The sequence below is a fragment of the Felis catus genome, chromosome C2, assembly GCF_018350175.1.
Source record: "Felis catus isolate Fca126 chromosome C2, F.catus_Fca126_mat1.0, whole genome shotgun sequence".
Lineage (NCBI taxonomy): Eukaryota > Metazoa > Chordata > Mammalia > Carnivora > Felidae > Felis > Felis catus.
The window spans coordinates 122,487,977-122,504,260 of NC_058376.1; the positions used below are offsets into that span (position 1 = coordinate 122,487,977).

At 41.1% G+C, this 16,284-nt stretch overlaps 1 long non-coding RNA gene across 2 annotated transcripts in view; it reads left to right on the top strand.

Moving 5' to 3' along the window:
* Positions 1–41: 41 nt before the first annotated feature.
* The window catches only part of LOC102899943, a 30,307-nt gene continuing 14,064 nt past the window's right edge, over positions 42–16,284 (top strand). Inside the window, exons 1-4 of one of the 2 annotated variants that reach the window (XR_441166.5) lie at positions 42–180; positions 2,972–3,115; positions 4,299–4,483; positions 15,843–15,989. This is a non-coding gene — a long non-coding RNA (uncharacterized LOC102899943). The remainder of the gene's footprint in view (positions 181–2,971; positions 3,116–4,298; positions 4,484–15,842; positions 15,990–16,284) is intronic. The other variant, XR_002745430.2, reaches the window with a different exon arrangement.

Sequence of the window (16,284 nt, forward strand, 5' to 3'; positions counted from 1 at the left end):
TGGCATTTACCTATATCAGTCTGAGGCCATTTGCTTATGTCACAATCCCTGTCTCCCCACCATGTCTCACTATGCTGGGTGGGTGAGATGTTGGGGCTAGTGGCAGGGGCTGCTGAAGGACACTCCGTGCTTCCACAGGATCAGGTCCAGAGTAGGGTTGATGCAAACAGCATCCTGGAGGTTTGTCACCTTTTGGGTTATGGGGTGGATTCAAGAAGCTATTTCTCTTTGCTTGAGGTTTTCCCTGCCGCTTGGGCTAGTTGACTTCAGGGTATGTCTTCATGGACTGAAAGGTCTGGAATGGTTAATTGGGAGTGGACTGACATGATGTTCCTCTCCCTGGGCTTTTCTGCCTTGATTAAACTCTTAATGCAATGAACAAAGCACTGTATTTACAAATCATGGCAATGCCACATTTAAGGGAAATCAACATTTGGAGAAAGAATTAAAGGGAAAAAAAGATAGAAGTTCACTTAGGCATGCCTTTCAGTAGTCATTGAGTTTGTCAATTGCTGCATAGTCATTGCTGAGTTTCAGGAGGCTTCATGCATATGTCACTCTAAATATTTCTTGGCTTTTTTGTAGCTTCATGGTGTTTGGCTGAGGCTCAAGCTGTTTTCCTCCCCGTGATCTCCCTTTTATCAAGAGGCTGGAACTCTACATGATCATCTTTAACTTTGCTTTTAGTATATGCTCAGTATTTCTAGAAATGGCCTTATATTTTAGGGGAGAATTTCGCTTTCCTTTACTTTATGCAGCTTGCAAAGATTAAAAGAGAAAGGTTTCATGATCATACTACCCTATGGTACAAACACTGTCTCAGTATTTTTCCAAAAGGGAGCAGAAGCGAGAGCTGAATTTGGCTGTAGGAGTTTATTGTGTAATTTATTATCTCTCCCTGTGATTATCACCTTTATATTAGGAAAGAACATTCACTGAGTGCTAACTGTGCCAGCCACACATTGATTTTAAGTTCCTACAAATGGAAATTCTGGATCATAGGGTGTGTGTTTTATTATTATTTTTTGATAGATTACTATTAAATTACTTATTTAAATGAATGTGTCAGTTTCTACTGACACCAACAATGCATGGGAGATGCTTCCCCCCCACCCCCATTTTCCCAATTTTCTCAAATATTCTTCTCTATCCTCCAGGCACAGAGGTTTGAGTTTTACTCCTGGATTTATAGTACGTTTTCATCACTGGTCTGTGTAAGGCTCCTTGTTGTTTTAGTTTTTTTTTTTTAAATTTTTTATTGAGATATAGTTTAATTACCATGAAAATCACCATTTTAAAGTGAACAATTCGATGGTTTTTAGTATATTCACAAGACTGTGCAACCATCACCACTTGCTAAATCCAGAATATTTCCATCACCCCAAAAAGATACCCTGTGCCCATTACCCATCACTTTCTATGCCCCCTTCCCACATCTCTGGGCAACCATATATCTACTTTGTGTCTCTATGGATTTGTCTATTTTGGACATTTCATATAAATGGAATCATATAGCATATGGCTTTTTGTATCTGGCTTCTTAGCATAATGTGTTCAAGGGTCATCCATGTTTTACCATGTATCGGTGTTTTATTTTTTTATGGCTGAATAACATTGTAGGTGTATACAACATTTTGCTTATCCATTGATGGTCATAGGTGTTTTTCCTACTTCTTGACTATTATGAGTAATGTTGCTGTGAACATTTGTGTTCAGGTTTTTGTATGAACATGTTTTCAGTTCTTTTGAGTATACACCTAGAAGTGGAATTGCTGGGTCATATGGTAACTCTGTGTTTAACTTTTTGAGGAAATGCCAAACTGTGCATCCAAAACAGATGGATTTTACATCTTTCCGTTCCTGTCAGCAATATATGAGTTATAATTTCTCTACACCCTCACAAAAATTTGTTATTGTTCTCCTAAAATTATTATTATTATAGCCATCATAGTGGGCATGAAAGTGGAATCTCAAAATTACATCTCCTTACCTAGCAATTCCAGTGATAAGAATCTCTCCCAAAGATATACTGGCAAAAAAAAAAAAAAAAAAAAAAACCACAAAGAAGAGAGTTTCACTCATTGTGTTACTTATAATAGCACTATTTTGAGAGCATAAAATGAGAAACAATCCAAATACCCATCAATAGGGAACTGATCAAATAAACTAACATATATCTACACAAACCGAAACATATCCACACAGGTACATCCACTGTCTAATGCAGTTATATAAACCAATGAAAAAGACCTCTGTTGACTGTTTCAAAATGATTTCTCAAATATATTGTTGAGTACAAAAAGCCAGGTGTAGAAATGTGCATGTAATATGCTACTATTCATTTCAAGAAAGGTCTTAAGTCACTGGTTAATCTTTCCCTATGATATTGAAAAATAAACCACAAGATTAGATTTATGAGGGAGGGCAGAAAAAAGATTGAGGGGCCTATACGACCTAATTTATAGAATTGATTTTGAAACTACTTAAATATTTTACATAATTATAGAACAAAATTAAACTAAAAAGCCCAATCCTAAAAATTAAAGCAAAATGAAACAAATGAATCTGTGAAGTGAATTTGTGGCACATATGAAGAGGAATTATTTTAAGTTAGTTTAAAACACAGTAATTTGGTGATATATCCCTGGGAGGGGGCATTAATCCCTAAGGGGAAACAAAACAAACAAATAAAACAAAGCAAAGAGAAGTTAAATTCTTTCAGTAATGTAGTGTTGGTGTTCTTATTCTGGAAATCTTATGCGGGTAAGGCTTTGTTTGTACAGTAAAGCAAACAAGGAATTAGCTTGGTGTCAGTGAGAATCACCATTTTGGACAACGGGAAGGGGCATACAGATGGACAACTGATGAAGTTAAGAAAATTATGTAGTCCTGAATATGAAACTCATGACGTATCTTATCTGGGGAAAAAAAAAAAAAAAAAACCAAACAGCAACATATTTCTTAACTCCAGCCACTGAAAAGTCCCAGAAACCATGACTTAACCAGTAGTAATGCGCCCTCCGTCTCCTGGATTGTGGTCCTGAATATTACTGAAAAGAAGCCAGGCTCTTTGGAGAAATGGATGATACCAGATGTGGGGCAGGAAATGTACAAGGTAAATGTGGGTTTAGATCTACGTTTCCCAAAACTGAACAGGTCCCCTGTGGCATCCGTTTGTTAGCTGTGCTGGTCGAGGTAGGACAGGAAGGACAGCTTTTCAGCAGGGCAGAGGCAGGTGTGATGGCTCAGGTGTGAAGGAATGAGACCAAATGAGCAGGTGTAGTGATGCTGTGGTACTTGAGCCTGGGGATCCTTGTCAAAACCCAGATAATTGTTCCCCCAGTTGTATGAGTGCTGGCTGCGCACAGTTCACACTTGAACCAATCTCTGGGGATTGCGTTCTGTGGAAAAAAGCTGCCTTGCCCAAGAGTACGCCCCTATTCAGGGAGCAGGGAGCTTCCTAAATTAGGACTTTAAATGGCCATCCCAGCTACTGAGGAAGTCCGATTGGATTGGCTGAGGTTTACAGTTGAAACTATACTGTAGTTTAGCTTTTTCCTCTGCAAAATCTGATTTCCCTCACTCCCTGAGAGCCCTCTCCAATAAACCTCCTGTGCACAAATCTCCATTTCATAGTCTGTTTCTTGGTGGAATCTGGCCCACGTGAATGAGTATAGGTGCTATTCTGGTTTATAAGCTCCACTCCCCATATGAGCCAATATGTTTTATTTCCTCCCACGGGAATAGCTTTCAGGAGGCCTAGCAAGGGACATACCCAGTTGCAAGAATGCACTGCATCCAGAGGAGTTCAAACTATGGATTCTCACTGGGTATTTATAGTTAATTCACAGTCCTCCCAGGCCAGGTATAGTTTACTAATTAGAGGTCATTTTTACCATGAGCAATGTTGCCTGGAAACATAGATGGCATTCCACCTTTATTAGGTTTCCAGGGGAACAGAGCTAGAAAGTTAACCCAAGGTCAGTTTTCCATAGAAAAGGAGAATGAATTTGTTAACCCTATATTTGCATTTGAAAACCCGCAAGTTTGTAAAGATAATTGAAACAGAACAAAAATCCCAACAACCCTCATTTAGGTGATACTAGAAAACTACCTTGTTATTTTGAAACCTGGCAAATAAAGGGAAAGAATAATTTATCCAGACTTGGTTATATGGATTGTGCCTTAGGATAATAAATGAGTTGGTAAGGGGAGTTTTCTCTTTATCGAAGTATGCCAGCTGAGAAATGAAGAATGATGAACTTAAGATTCCATCCATTTACATTTATCTCCTACAGAAAAGATGAATCTAGGCAATATTATCGGTGACTGCTAATAGCACAAGAGGGACAACCAGACATTGTGTGCTCCGGATGGAAGTATACAGCACCACCGATGAAGTGTTCTTGCAAAGAGTTCCAGCCTGAATCTGATCAAGCTTCTAGATCTAAATACCAGTTGTTGGGGACAAGATGATATTGGGGTGAGGCAATTTGTAAAATGAAGACTGTGGAAAACTGTTTAGGACAAATGACTGTTTTTTCTTTTTTCTTTCTTTGTTTCTTTTTAATGTTTATTTATTTTGAGAGAGAGAGAGAGAAAGAGAGAGAGAGCGAGCATGCAGGGTAAAATCATAATAGGGGAGAGTGGCCTAGGCCTGCATTTAAGCATGTGACTTTTTTTTTAAACATTTTTTAAAAGTTTATTTATATTTTGTATGAGTGAGAGAGAGGGGGAGAGAGAGAGAGAGGGCACAAGCAGGGGAAGGGCAGGGGGAGAGAGAGAGAGAGAGAGAGAGAGAGAGAGAGAGAGAGAGAGAGAGAGAGAGAGAATCCCAAGCAGTCTCTGCTGTCAGCACAGAGCCAATATGGGGCTCGATTTCATGAACTGTGAGATCAACAGCCAGAGGCTTAACTGACTGAATCACCCAGGCATCCCATGACCATTGTTTTTTCAACAAAGACATTGCAAGGGACACACACACACACACACACACACACACACACACATATGAAGGGGAACATTTATAAATTAAAGGGACTTAAGAGACAAGAAACATATTAACCAATTGTAATTCTTGAAACTTAATAAGATTCTGGTTTGAGCAAACTGTAAAAATATTGTTTTTGGTTCAGTCAGGGAATTTTAACACTGCCTGAAGACTGGATGATAGGAAGAAATAATTGTTAATTTTTTAGGTTTGATAATAATATTCTGGTAGTATTATTTTAAAAAGTCCTCAACGTTTAGAGATACAGGCAGAAATATTTACAGATTATGTGATAGAATATCAGTTTTCCTCCAAAACATTCTAGACTGTGGGTAATGGATTTGATGAAACCAGATTGGCCATGATTTCATAACCATTGAAGCTGTGAGCATTAGGTTTAGGGGGGCTCATTATTTGGTCCTTTACTTTTATATGTTTGAGAATTTCCATTATAAGTAATAGAAGCATGTATACACTTAATTTTTTTTTTGAGAGAGACATTTTAAATTAATTAACTAATTAATTAATTTTAGAGAGAGAGGGAGAGCGAGTGGGGGCAAAGAGAGAGATTCTCAAGCAGGCTCCCCACTCAGGGTGGAGCCTGACATGGGACTCAATCCCACATCCCTGGATCATGACCTGAGACGAAATCAAGAGTTGAATTCTCAACCAACGTAGACACATAGGGGCCCTGATACATTTAATTTTTAATATAATAATCTCACTCCTGGGAATCTATCCATAGGTGTTATCCATGTATGAATGTTTAATGTAGCAAAACTAACACAAGAGAAAAAAGATTCTGCAAATAAGCTGAATCCCCAACAGTGACATATGGTTGAATAAATTGTGACACCATGCAGTCATTACAAGGAAATATTCGGAGGCAAACCAGTTCACCTTAGATGAGTTTTCAGGAATGTTGTTGCTGAATGAGAAAAGCAAGATGCACACATGAATGGAGGAGACCTCATTAAAAAAAAAAGAAAACCGGCAAAAATTCTACGTAGGCACATTTGCATTTGTGTATATGGGAGTGTGTTCAGCAGGTGTTATTAACATGGTTACTTGGGGCCGGGGGGAGTGGGAAAGTGCTTTGGGTGGATGGTGGGGAGATGGGGCCGCTGAAAAACTTAGGAAAAATAAAAGGCAGCTGTGATGTGCCCATGTTCCGCCGGCCAGGTGGGCTATATGGCCGTGGGGCCAGCCTGCGCTGCAGTCCAGCTTTGCCGCTTGCCAGTGGTGTCACAGTGGAGAGTCCAGCAGTGTTCACGAAGCACCTGTTGTGTGCCGGTCTGGCCTGCGTGCTTGCGACACAGAGATGACCATTGCTGTTCCTGCCCCTCGGAAGCTGCCATGCTAAAGAAGGAAGAGAGTAGGTCAACATGTGTAAGTGTTTTCCACACAGGATGCTAGGGGCATATTACTTGACTTTTATGAACCTCAGTTTCCTTATCCATATAATGGGATTGCAACGTCTGCTTCACAGGGCTCACATGACGATTAAATATGTGCAACATCAGTGTAATTGCACCCTCGTGGGCCTCATCCCTCTCAACATGTTCTTTTTTTTTAAATTTTTTTTTTAAATTTTTTTTTAAATTTTTTTTTCAACGTTTTTTTTTTGTTTTGTTTTGTTTTTTTTTGTTTTTTTTTTTTTTTAATTTTTGGGACAGAGAGAGACAGAGCATGAACGGGGGAGGGGCAGAGAGAGAGGGAGACACAGAATCGGAAACAGGCTCCAGGCTCCGAGCCATCAGCCCAGAGCCTGACGCGGGGCTCGAACTCATGGACCGCGAGATCGTGACCTGGCTGAAGTCGGACGCTTAACCGACTGCGCCACCCAGGCGCCCCTCAACATGTTCTTATTGTCCCTCCAGGTGGGAAGATGGGTAGTGAGAGTGGGTAAAGTGGGGGAGGGCTGTCGGTCAGGAAGATAAGTCTGAGAACTAAGGCACACAAGAGTAAGGCCAAATTTAATGCTAGTTTCTGGAGGAAATAGAAGAAAGGAGGTAAATGTATTTGTTTAATCATTCATTTGGAAGCATTTGCTTAATCCACTTACATTAGACATCAGTGAGTAAAGTAGACCAAGATCTGTGCCCCTTTAGAGGTTATGTTATAATCCAGAAGGAGGAGATAAGACAATAGACATTAAAAGAAAGAAATGATTATTTGTTTTTCGGGTGTGGAGTTTGGTAAGTTCTTTATAGATTTTGGATACTAACCCTTTTTATCCGATACGTCATTTGCAAATATCTTCTCCCATTCTGTTGGTTGCCTTTTAGTTTTGTTGATTGTTTCTTTGCAGTGCAGAAGCTTTTTATCTTGATGAAGCCCCAATAGTTCCTTTTTGCTTTTAATTCCCTTGCCTTTGCAGACCTGTTGAGTAAGAAGTTGCTGTGGCTCAGGTCAAAGAGGTTTTTACCTGTTTTCTGCTCTAGGGTTTTGATGGTTTCCTGTTTCACATTTAGGTCTTTCAGCCATTTTGAGTTTATTTTTGTGAATGGTGTAAGAAAGTGGTCCAGTTTCATTCTTTTGCATGCTGCTGTCTAGTTCTCCCAGCACCATTTGCTGAAGAGACTGCCTTTTTTTTTTTTTTTTCCATTGGATACTCTTTCCTGCTTTGTCAAAGATTAGTTGGCCATACATTTGTGGGTTCATTTCTGGATTCTCTATCCTATTCCATTGGTCTATGTGTCTGTTTTTGTGCCAATACCATACTGTGTTGATGATTATAGTTATAGCTTTGTAGTAGAGGCTAAAGTCTAGGATTGTGATGCCTCCTGCTTTGGTTTTCTTCTTAAGTATTACTTTGGCTATTCAGGGTGTTCTGTGGTTTCACACAAATTTTAGGAAAAATGGATAGAAAACATGTGATTTATATTTGCAATAGAACACTACTTGGCAATGAGAAAGAATAAAATTTTGCCATTTGCAACAACGTGGATGGAACTGGAGGGTATTATGCTACGTGAAATAAGTCAGAGAAAGATACATGTTTTCACTTATATGTGGAATTTGAGAAACTTAACAGAAGCCCATGGGGAGAGGGAAAGGGAAAGGGAAAAGGAAAAAAATAGTTTCAAACAGAGAGGGAGGCAAACCATAGAGGCTCTTAAATACAGAGAACAAACTAAGGGTTGAAGGGGGAGGGGGAAAATGGGTGATGGGCATTGAGGAGGGCACTTGCTGGGAAGAGCACTGGGTGTAAGTGACAAATCATGGGAATCTACCCCCGAAGCCAAGAGCACACTGTATACACTGCATATTAGCTAACTTGACAATATATTTAAAAAACAGCAAGAAGTGATACTGTGTGACACATTAGAAAGTCCCATGGGAAACAGGAAAAGCAGAACAGAAGGAGTGAGTTAGTTTCCAGGGCTGTGGTAACAAAGTATCACAGACTGAGTAGTGCAAGCAACAGAAATTCCTTGCCGTCACCTCTGGAGGCCAGGGGTCTGGGAAGGATCTGTGGGCCAGGTGGCTCTCCTGGCTTTTGGTTGTTCCTTGGCTGGTGGTAGCAACACCTCAGTCTTCACATGGCTTTCTCCCTGTGGGCATGTCCATCTCTGCGTCCCAATTTCCTCTTTTTATAAGGACACCGGTTATGTTGAATCAGGGGTCCACGTGACTCCAGCATGACTTCACCCTAACTAATTACATTGACAATGACCCTATTTCCAATAAGGTCACATTCAGAGCTACTGGGTGTTCAGACTTCAGTGTATGAATTGGCTTAACAGGAGGGGAGGTTGAAATGCCCAAGCGGGTGAGTGGTCAGTCGTGTTAAATAGGGAAACTTGTTGAGAGGGGGTTGGAGAGAAGGCTTGCTGGAGGTAGAGAGAGGGCCACGTGGATGTCTGTAGAAGGGTGTCCCGGGTAGAGGGGACAGCTGGTGCAAAGGTACTGTGGCAGAAGCGTGCCTGGGATCTTCCCAGAGGAGCAGGGAGCCAGCGTGCCTGCAGCAGAGTGTGAGGGGGTGAACCAGGAGATGAGGCCAGATAGCATCAGGCCCAGACCACGCATCCCTTGGAGGCCAGTGGAGGATTTTGGCTTTTACTCTGAGCACAGGGATTGCAGGTTCTGGTCAGAGTGCCACGCTGACAGCACACTGCGGATTGGTGGGAGGCAGGAAGCCACAGCTGTGACTCAGGTGGGAGATACTGATTTAGAAGAGAGCAGTGTCCTGAGTAGAGAAGCGAGGATGGGATCTGGTACACAAGAAAAGGGATTGACGTGGGAACCGCGCCTTGGTAAATATGTATCATTTAAATGCTTTCCCCTTATTGCATATTTAAAGGATCTAGCAAAATACACAACGCACAGAAGACCCTCAGTAAAGGTTAGCTTCTTTCCTCTCCCTTCCGTCCTAGAGTCTGGCCTCCTCTGCGACTGCCCCGCTGTTCTCCATTTTCAATCACTCAGCTTAATCTTTATTGGCTCCTTAATCTGTAAAGAGGGAAAGTGGTATTGGCTTAAAGAAATGAATTGTAAATGGTCTTCTGAGGAATCACAGGTTTTTGAGGCAGTGCCTTGGTGTCCATGTGAATGAAAGAAATAAGTGGAGAAACTTCCAGGTATCCGCGCCCATTCCCGCCCTGTCCCTGCTCCATTCCCCACTTCATCCAGAAAAACTCAGTATCCATTGTTTGTATATCGGGGCTCATTAAAGAGTTTTACTTAAAAAAAAAAGATGACTGCTTCTTAAAAACAATAAATTTTTAGAGCATTTTTCCTATATGAGATATTTTAGAACCTTTTAAAACCAAAGGAATGAGTCTGTAATGGTAGAATTTTAGATCCTCGTTCTGCTTCTTTTGCTATGGGTAGACTTTATGACTTCATCAGGTAATAATGATGATGACAATGATAACTAATACTTATCAAGGGCTAAACTTGCCTTTGTGTAGGATTCTGCATAGAAAAGTATAAAGAATGATGCTGTGCATAGTCAAAGTCATAGGTTTGTGAAGCTATAGACCATTGGAGCTTGGAGAGCTGTTCATAATATTCTAGTTGCAACCCTCTCATTTTATTAGCAAATAACTGAGAGAAATGTTGACTTGGTCAAGGTCATCCAAGGACAGGTGGGTCTAGAGTCCAGGTGACCTATGTCCCAGGTCCCCAATTTTCCCATTACATCCCGCTCAAAGGCAGATATGTTCAGACTGGGATATGGAGTGCCATATTACAGCTGTTGAAACAAAGGGTAGATAGGAAATGTGTACTGAAGCCATTTGATGTGACATTTACTGTCCCTGGGAGTTTAGGTTTATAAGCTCCACCACATTTAAGAGCCTTTTAAAGTCTCTAATTGCTCATTTATCTGATGTTACAAAAACCGTCTCCACAGATACAGACTGACAGGTAAAGAGCTTGTTGAGAATTTATTTAAAATGATAAACTAACATAATGCATCTTCTCTTGAGAGAATTATCAAAAGCACCACAGTTTGTGGCAGTATTTCTTATGTAGTTATTATTGGCCGTGGCCTCCTAATTTTCTTGGGCAGTGTTTCATTTCTTGATCCCATGAACTACCACACCGTGAATAAACCTGGCAGTTCCCGTGGAGACAAGTAGATGAGAGTGCCTGGTGAAGTGTAAAAAAAAAAAAAAAACCAGTTTGGGGGTTTCCCAGATCTGGGTGTGAATCCTGCCTCTGCCTCTTAGATTTGTCTTACTTTAGATAAGCACTTAACTCTCTAGGCCTCACTCCCCCCCCCCCCCCCCCAAATGGGAATTATAATAATACCTATGAGTGTTAGGATGGTCATGGCAATGAAGTAAGTAGAATCTGTAGAACGTCTTGTGCCCTGTCGGTCTTGTGGCAGGTGCCAGTCGGTGGACAGTCTGCTGGGAGGCAGGATGGAGCCTTGCGTTGCGCTGCAAGTGTGGGCTCTGGACCAGCAGCACCAGTGCATCCAGCTGGAGGCACGCTGCTGTGGCTTTTGAGTCAGGCTGCTTGGGGTCAAGTTTCAGTATGGTTCCTAATTAGCTATGTAGTTTTGGATGAACCATTTAATTTCTCAAAGTTACTGTTTGTTCATCTGCGAAATCAGAAGGATGATGATAGGAATGCCTACCTCATGGGCCATTTTTACCTATCAGTGAGATGCTGCGGAATTTCCCACGATGTCTGGTCTGTGAGGAGTCACCATTATGATGTGAGACTGTCATCCAGAAGCAGCAAGCCTGTGGGAAAGAAAACTAATATGACATTTTGGGATAAGGAAAGATATGTTCTATTCATATTTTCAAAGTTGCTAATACAGTGTTGGGCAAACTGCTCTCCTATGTATCTTTGGATTTTTCTCTGCATTTGTGTTTTCTCCTTTATTGATTCTTAAGGTTATAATTTTGCACTTTCTCTCTTTCATTCCTGATTAGGCTGCCCAATGATGTATTCGTTGTATTGATTTTTTTTCCCCAAAGAAACTGCTCTTAATTTAATTCTACTATTTGTTGATCACAGATTCATGGTCTTGTGAGTTTATATTTTTCTTCTTTTTTCTTTATCTTTGAACTTTTTTATGTTGAATGCTTATTTATTTTTATTCTTGTTTAATAGTATAAGTGTTTGAAGTTGTGAATTTCCCTGTAAGTACAATTTTGAATGTATCCTAGTTCTTTTTATTTTTTTAAAGTTGTTCATTTATTTTGAGACAGAGAGAGGGATAGAGTGTGCACGAGTGGGGGAGGGGCAGAGAGAGATTCCTAAGCTGGCTCTGCAGTGTTGGAGCAGAGCTCAAAGCAGGGCTCCACCAGGGGCTCCACATGGGGCTCAACTCATGAACCATGAGATCATGACCTGATCTGAAACCAAGAGTCAGACGTTTAGCCACCCAGGGACCATGAACGTTTCCCAGTTCTAATTGGTAATGCTATTATTTTATTTTTTAAATATTTGATAGTTGTAATTTATCTATTACCTGTGACCGAAGAGTTAATTAGGAGAGATGTTTTCCCCCAAATCTGCAAGTATTTGACTCTTCCATGTTTCTGTTTGCTACTTATTTATTGTTTTATTGTATTGCAATCTTAGAATGTAGTTCTTCGCATTATAACACCTTGGAATTTATGCCCAAAAGATGATAACTTTTGTAAATGCACCATAGCAACCTAGAAAGACATAATTTTAATTATATCCTTAACATATTTTATATCTTTACTTATTTTCATATACTTGATCTGTCAGAGCTCTGAAGCGTGTATTAAAACCTTCTATTACTTTCATATTTTTGTCAATTTCTCTTTGTATTTCCTATGGTTTTACTTTACTGATGTTGATGTTTTGTTATTCGATTCCTAATGGATCATGACAGTATTATCTCCACTGTGGATTGCATCCTTCATCATTGTGGAGTGGCCGCACACAGTGCTTTTGACCTTGAATTCAACTTTGTCTAATAACACTGGTCACAATTCCTGCCTTGTCTCTGTTCAGGCTTCTGCTCCAGGTTAAGAAGCTGGTTTGGGGAAAGGAAAAGTGGTATGGCTGCCTATCCCTCTCTCAGCTCTGTCGACATTGTTTTTTGTTTCCCCATGTGGTGGAGGAACAGCCTTCCACAGGGGTCCCTGCTTCTCCCCTGGCTCACTCAAGACCAGTGTCTCCATCTCTCCTAGGAGAGAGCTCTCCAGATCCCTTTCCCTGATGTTTTCAGATTTCCTAAGCACTGGGGATGCACCAGTGAGTGACACACAGACCCTGGGTCTCAAAGCCATCTCACTGTAGTGGAGACAGTCAAAGGGAGAGGTCACAGTGTGGAATAGCAATGGTTACAACTGATGTTGCCTCTGTTCTGTGTAAGTGGATGCTGTAGTCCAGTCTTCCTGAGGAAGACACGGATCAAATATAGCCTGGGTAGGAGTCAGCAGGCAAATGGCAAGGACTATGTGGGCATAGTCCCACAGAGAGGATGCAATGATCTAAGGCACAGAGATGGCATATATATATCTATTTCACAAAGAAGGTAGTAGAATTTCAAAGAAGTGAAGTAACTAGCCAAATGTAAAGGTTAGTAGGTAAGAGAATCAAGATTTGAATTCATGTCTTTCTGACTCCAAAGTCTGTGCTTTGCCCATCCCAGGGTACCACTTGCCCAAATACCATTTCCCCTCTTTGGCATCCCATTTCTTTGTCTTCCTCTTGTATTTTTGTTCCTAGATATCACACTTTCTTCTGTAATAAAAAAGCTTTCACACAGAGGAGCAACAGTTTAATGTCTGAACCACTTTCTTTCCAAAGACATCTGTATCTTAATGAGATTAAAGCCAAAAGCTAAAGGAATACAACTCCAGCAGTGGAATTTCATTCCTTATATAGAGAAGGAAGTTGGGGAAGTGCCTGAGAATGTTGTCAATGCCTGAGAAGTTTCACCACTTGAGTTCATCCGAAGGCTCACTATACCGTCTGCATCCCTCTTTCCCTCCTTCCTTCTTTCCCTCCTTCCTCTCTCTCCACTCTATTTCTTCCTTCCTTCCTTCCTTCCTTCCTTCCTTCCTTCCTTCCTTCCTTCCTTCCTTCCTTCCTTCCTTCCTTCCTTCCTCCCTCCCTCCCTCCCTCCCTCCCTCCCTCCCTTCCTTCCTTCCTTCGTGTCCCTTTGCTCACACTGATTTCTAACTCCTTTGTACAAAGAAGTCTCTGACTCATCTCTTCAGTGACTGAAGCCATGGAAGAGCCCTGGACCTCTGGGAAGGAGGTGCTGATAAGGGACACAGGCTTCAGTAGTGAGAACAGAACTTTGCTCAGTTTATAGTTTTCTGAAGCCATTCCTGTTCAAGTCTCGGTTCTTCCTTCAATTCTAGGTCTCATGAGGACTCCTCTTTCTGGAGTCCTGTGCCTTCCCTGTCTAGAAAGAGTTTTGAATTGCTGAGAATGCTGAACTTGCACTGTCAGGAGAAAGCCAGCTTCTTCCTGCTATGTACCTCAGGCTCTGCATGAGTTTCTTCCGTAAACTCGTGCTGCCCATGTCAGCTCTCACCCTCACATCCCTTTGATGTGAAAGGCATTCTGAGGCCCTGACTCTGAGTTTTCACTGCTCCGGGGGTGCATCTGCAATGTGGAGGTGGGGATGGGAGGGGCCTTCTCTCAGGTTTGTCAGAGTTCCTGTTTCAGGGAGATAGGTGGCCTTGCCAGGAGATGGTCAGTGAGAGCCTTCTTGCTCACAGACATTTTATTCTGTGGCTCAGCTTTTAGTGAGTTCTACTCATTGAGCATTGACAAGCAGTTGCATATTTACTAGAGAACTTCCAAATTCCAGTGATTGTTGCTTTGAAACCCAGGGATTCCCTAACAGTTGACATGAATTATTCCCAACAGAATTATTCTTTCTGGGCCCACTCAGTCAGTCCAACACACACACACACACACACACACACACACACACACACACACACACCCCATCTTGGAAAGCTAGAGTGTGGCCAGGATGTGCTTGCTGCTTTGGGAAATGTAGAAATACAGGCTCTTTATCACATCACTTAATTTATACTTTTACCTACACTGAATCTATTTTTCAAACCTAATATCAGGGTATATGGTGGAACACTGAGGGGTTTTGTTTGGTTTGATTTTTTTTTGTTATTTTATTTTATTTTATTTTATTTTATTTTATTTTATTTTATTTTTTTTAATATATGAAATTTATTGTCAAATTGGTTTCCATACAACACCCAGTGCTCATCCCAAAAGGTGCCCTCCTCAATACCCATCACCCACCCTCCCCTCCCTCCCACCCCCCATCAACCCTCAGTTTGTTCTCAGTTTTTAACAGTCTCTGTTTGGTTTGATTTTGAAGTAAAAGAATATCATATCAAAACCTGCTATGGAGCATCTGGGTGGCTTAGTTCGTTAAGCATTGGCTCAGGTCGTGGTCTCAGGGTTTGTGAGTTCGAGCCTCACGTCTGGCTCTGTGCTGTCAGCACAGAGCCTGCTTCAGATCCTCGGTCAACCCCCCTCTCTGCCCATCCTTTCTGGTTCTCTCTTTCTCAAAATAAATAAATAAGCTTTAAAAAAAACCTGCTTAAGTAGAAAAAAGAAAAAAATTGTTTCATTTAACAGGACCGTACAGTTATAGTTTCAGACATTGCTGAATTTAAGGACTCAGTTTCTTTCCACATCTCTGCTCTGCCTCTTTCTGTCTTGACTAGAGCCTCAGGTTTCTTGTGGTATAACATGATGGTGGGAACAAATCTCCAATGCTTTCCTCCCCACAGTTTAAATCCAGAAATGAAAATACCTGTTTCCCCGAAGCTTAACTACATTTTTATTGGCTCTTGTTGGCTCATGTGACCATTCCTAAGCAAATGGCTAGGGCCATGGAAATGCAGTGTGCTGATTGGCTTAGACTCAAGTTTTATGTTCAGCCCTGGAGCTGGGGTTGGCTCGGACTCAGAGGATGGGGGTCTCAGTGTGGGAGGGGCTAGTTCTCCAGAGGGAGGCAGGGGTTAGTTAGGAGCAGAGTGGCAAACGGGTGGTGGGGGTGAGGGTGGGGCAAAAGCTGTAGGTATTCACCACACCTGATCTGACCAAAAATTTTGAACTTCTAGACCTAAAACCAGCTTGAGAGAAGTAATTTCATGTCAGTGTATTGTCATTTCTGGAACATATTTTTCTTTGTGCAATGACAAGCCTGTCACAGAACTTCAGTGATTTATCGTGGCTGAACTGCTACCTCAATCCCTATGGTCTTTATAATTATTTGGTAATATCTCCCAGGGAAAACCAGCAGAGAAGAAACAGTGTCTCACCCAGTCTATATATTGTTGGCAATTTTAAAAGAGATTGTTTTGAAAACCTATTTATTATATGTGCTGAGAACTTACAAGCTTTCAACACTTTCCAGGGAAGTGTGAAGTGCTTTGAAGGCTGCCAACAAAATGCCAAGTCAGCCCATTGACAGAAAAAGGAAGAGAAACCTTTGGAAAATACATTATTGTTTCCCATTAGCTTACTTTCCATCTGAATCTGAGCACCTGACCTGAGGAAGGAGGTAAGAGAGGATAAAGGCATGAAATGCTGAGCAAGCCTTTTACTAATGGTTTCAGTGGGAGAGACGCCACCTCATCATTGAAATTCTAAGGGAAATACCCATAGCTTCAAAGATGTTGGACTGCATCTTCTTGCAGTGCAAAACTTTACGGGGTGAAAAATAAATTTCAGCATAAATTTCTTTGGGCATCTTTTATTAACAGACTCAGGCTAACCAAGTGATTCCTCAAAAGCTCATCAAATTTCCAAGAAGGAAAGGAAACTATTAATCATGAAATATTAATTATTGTTGTTTC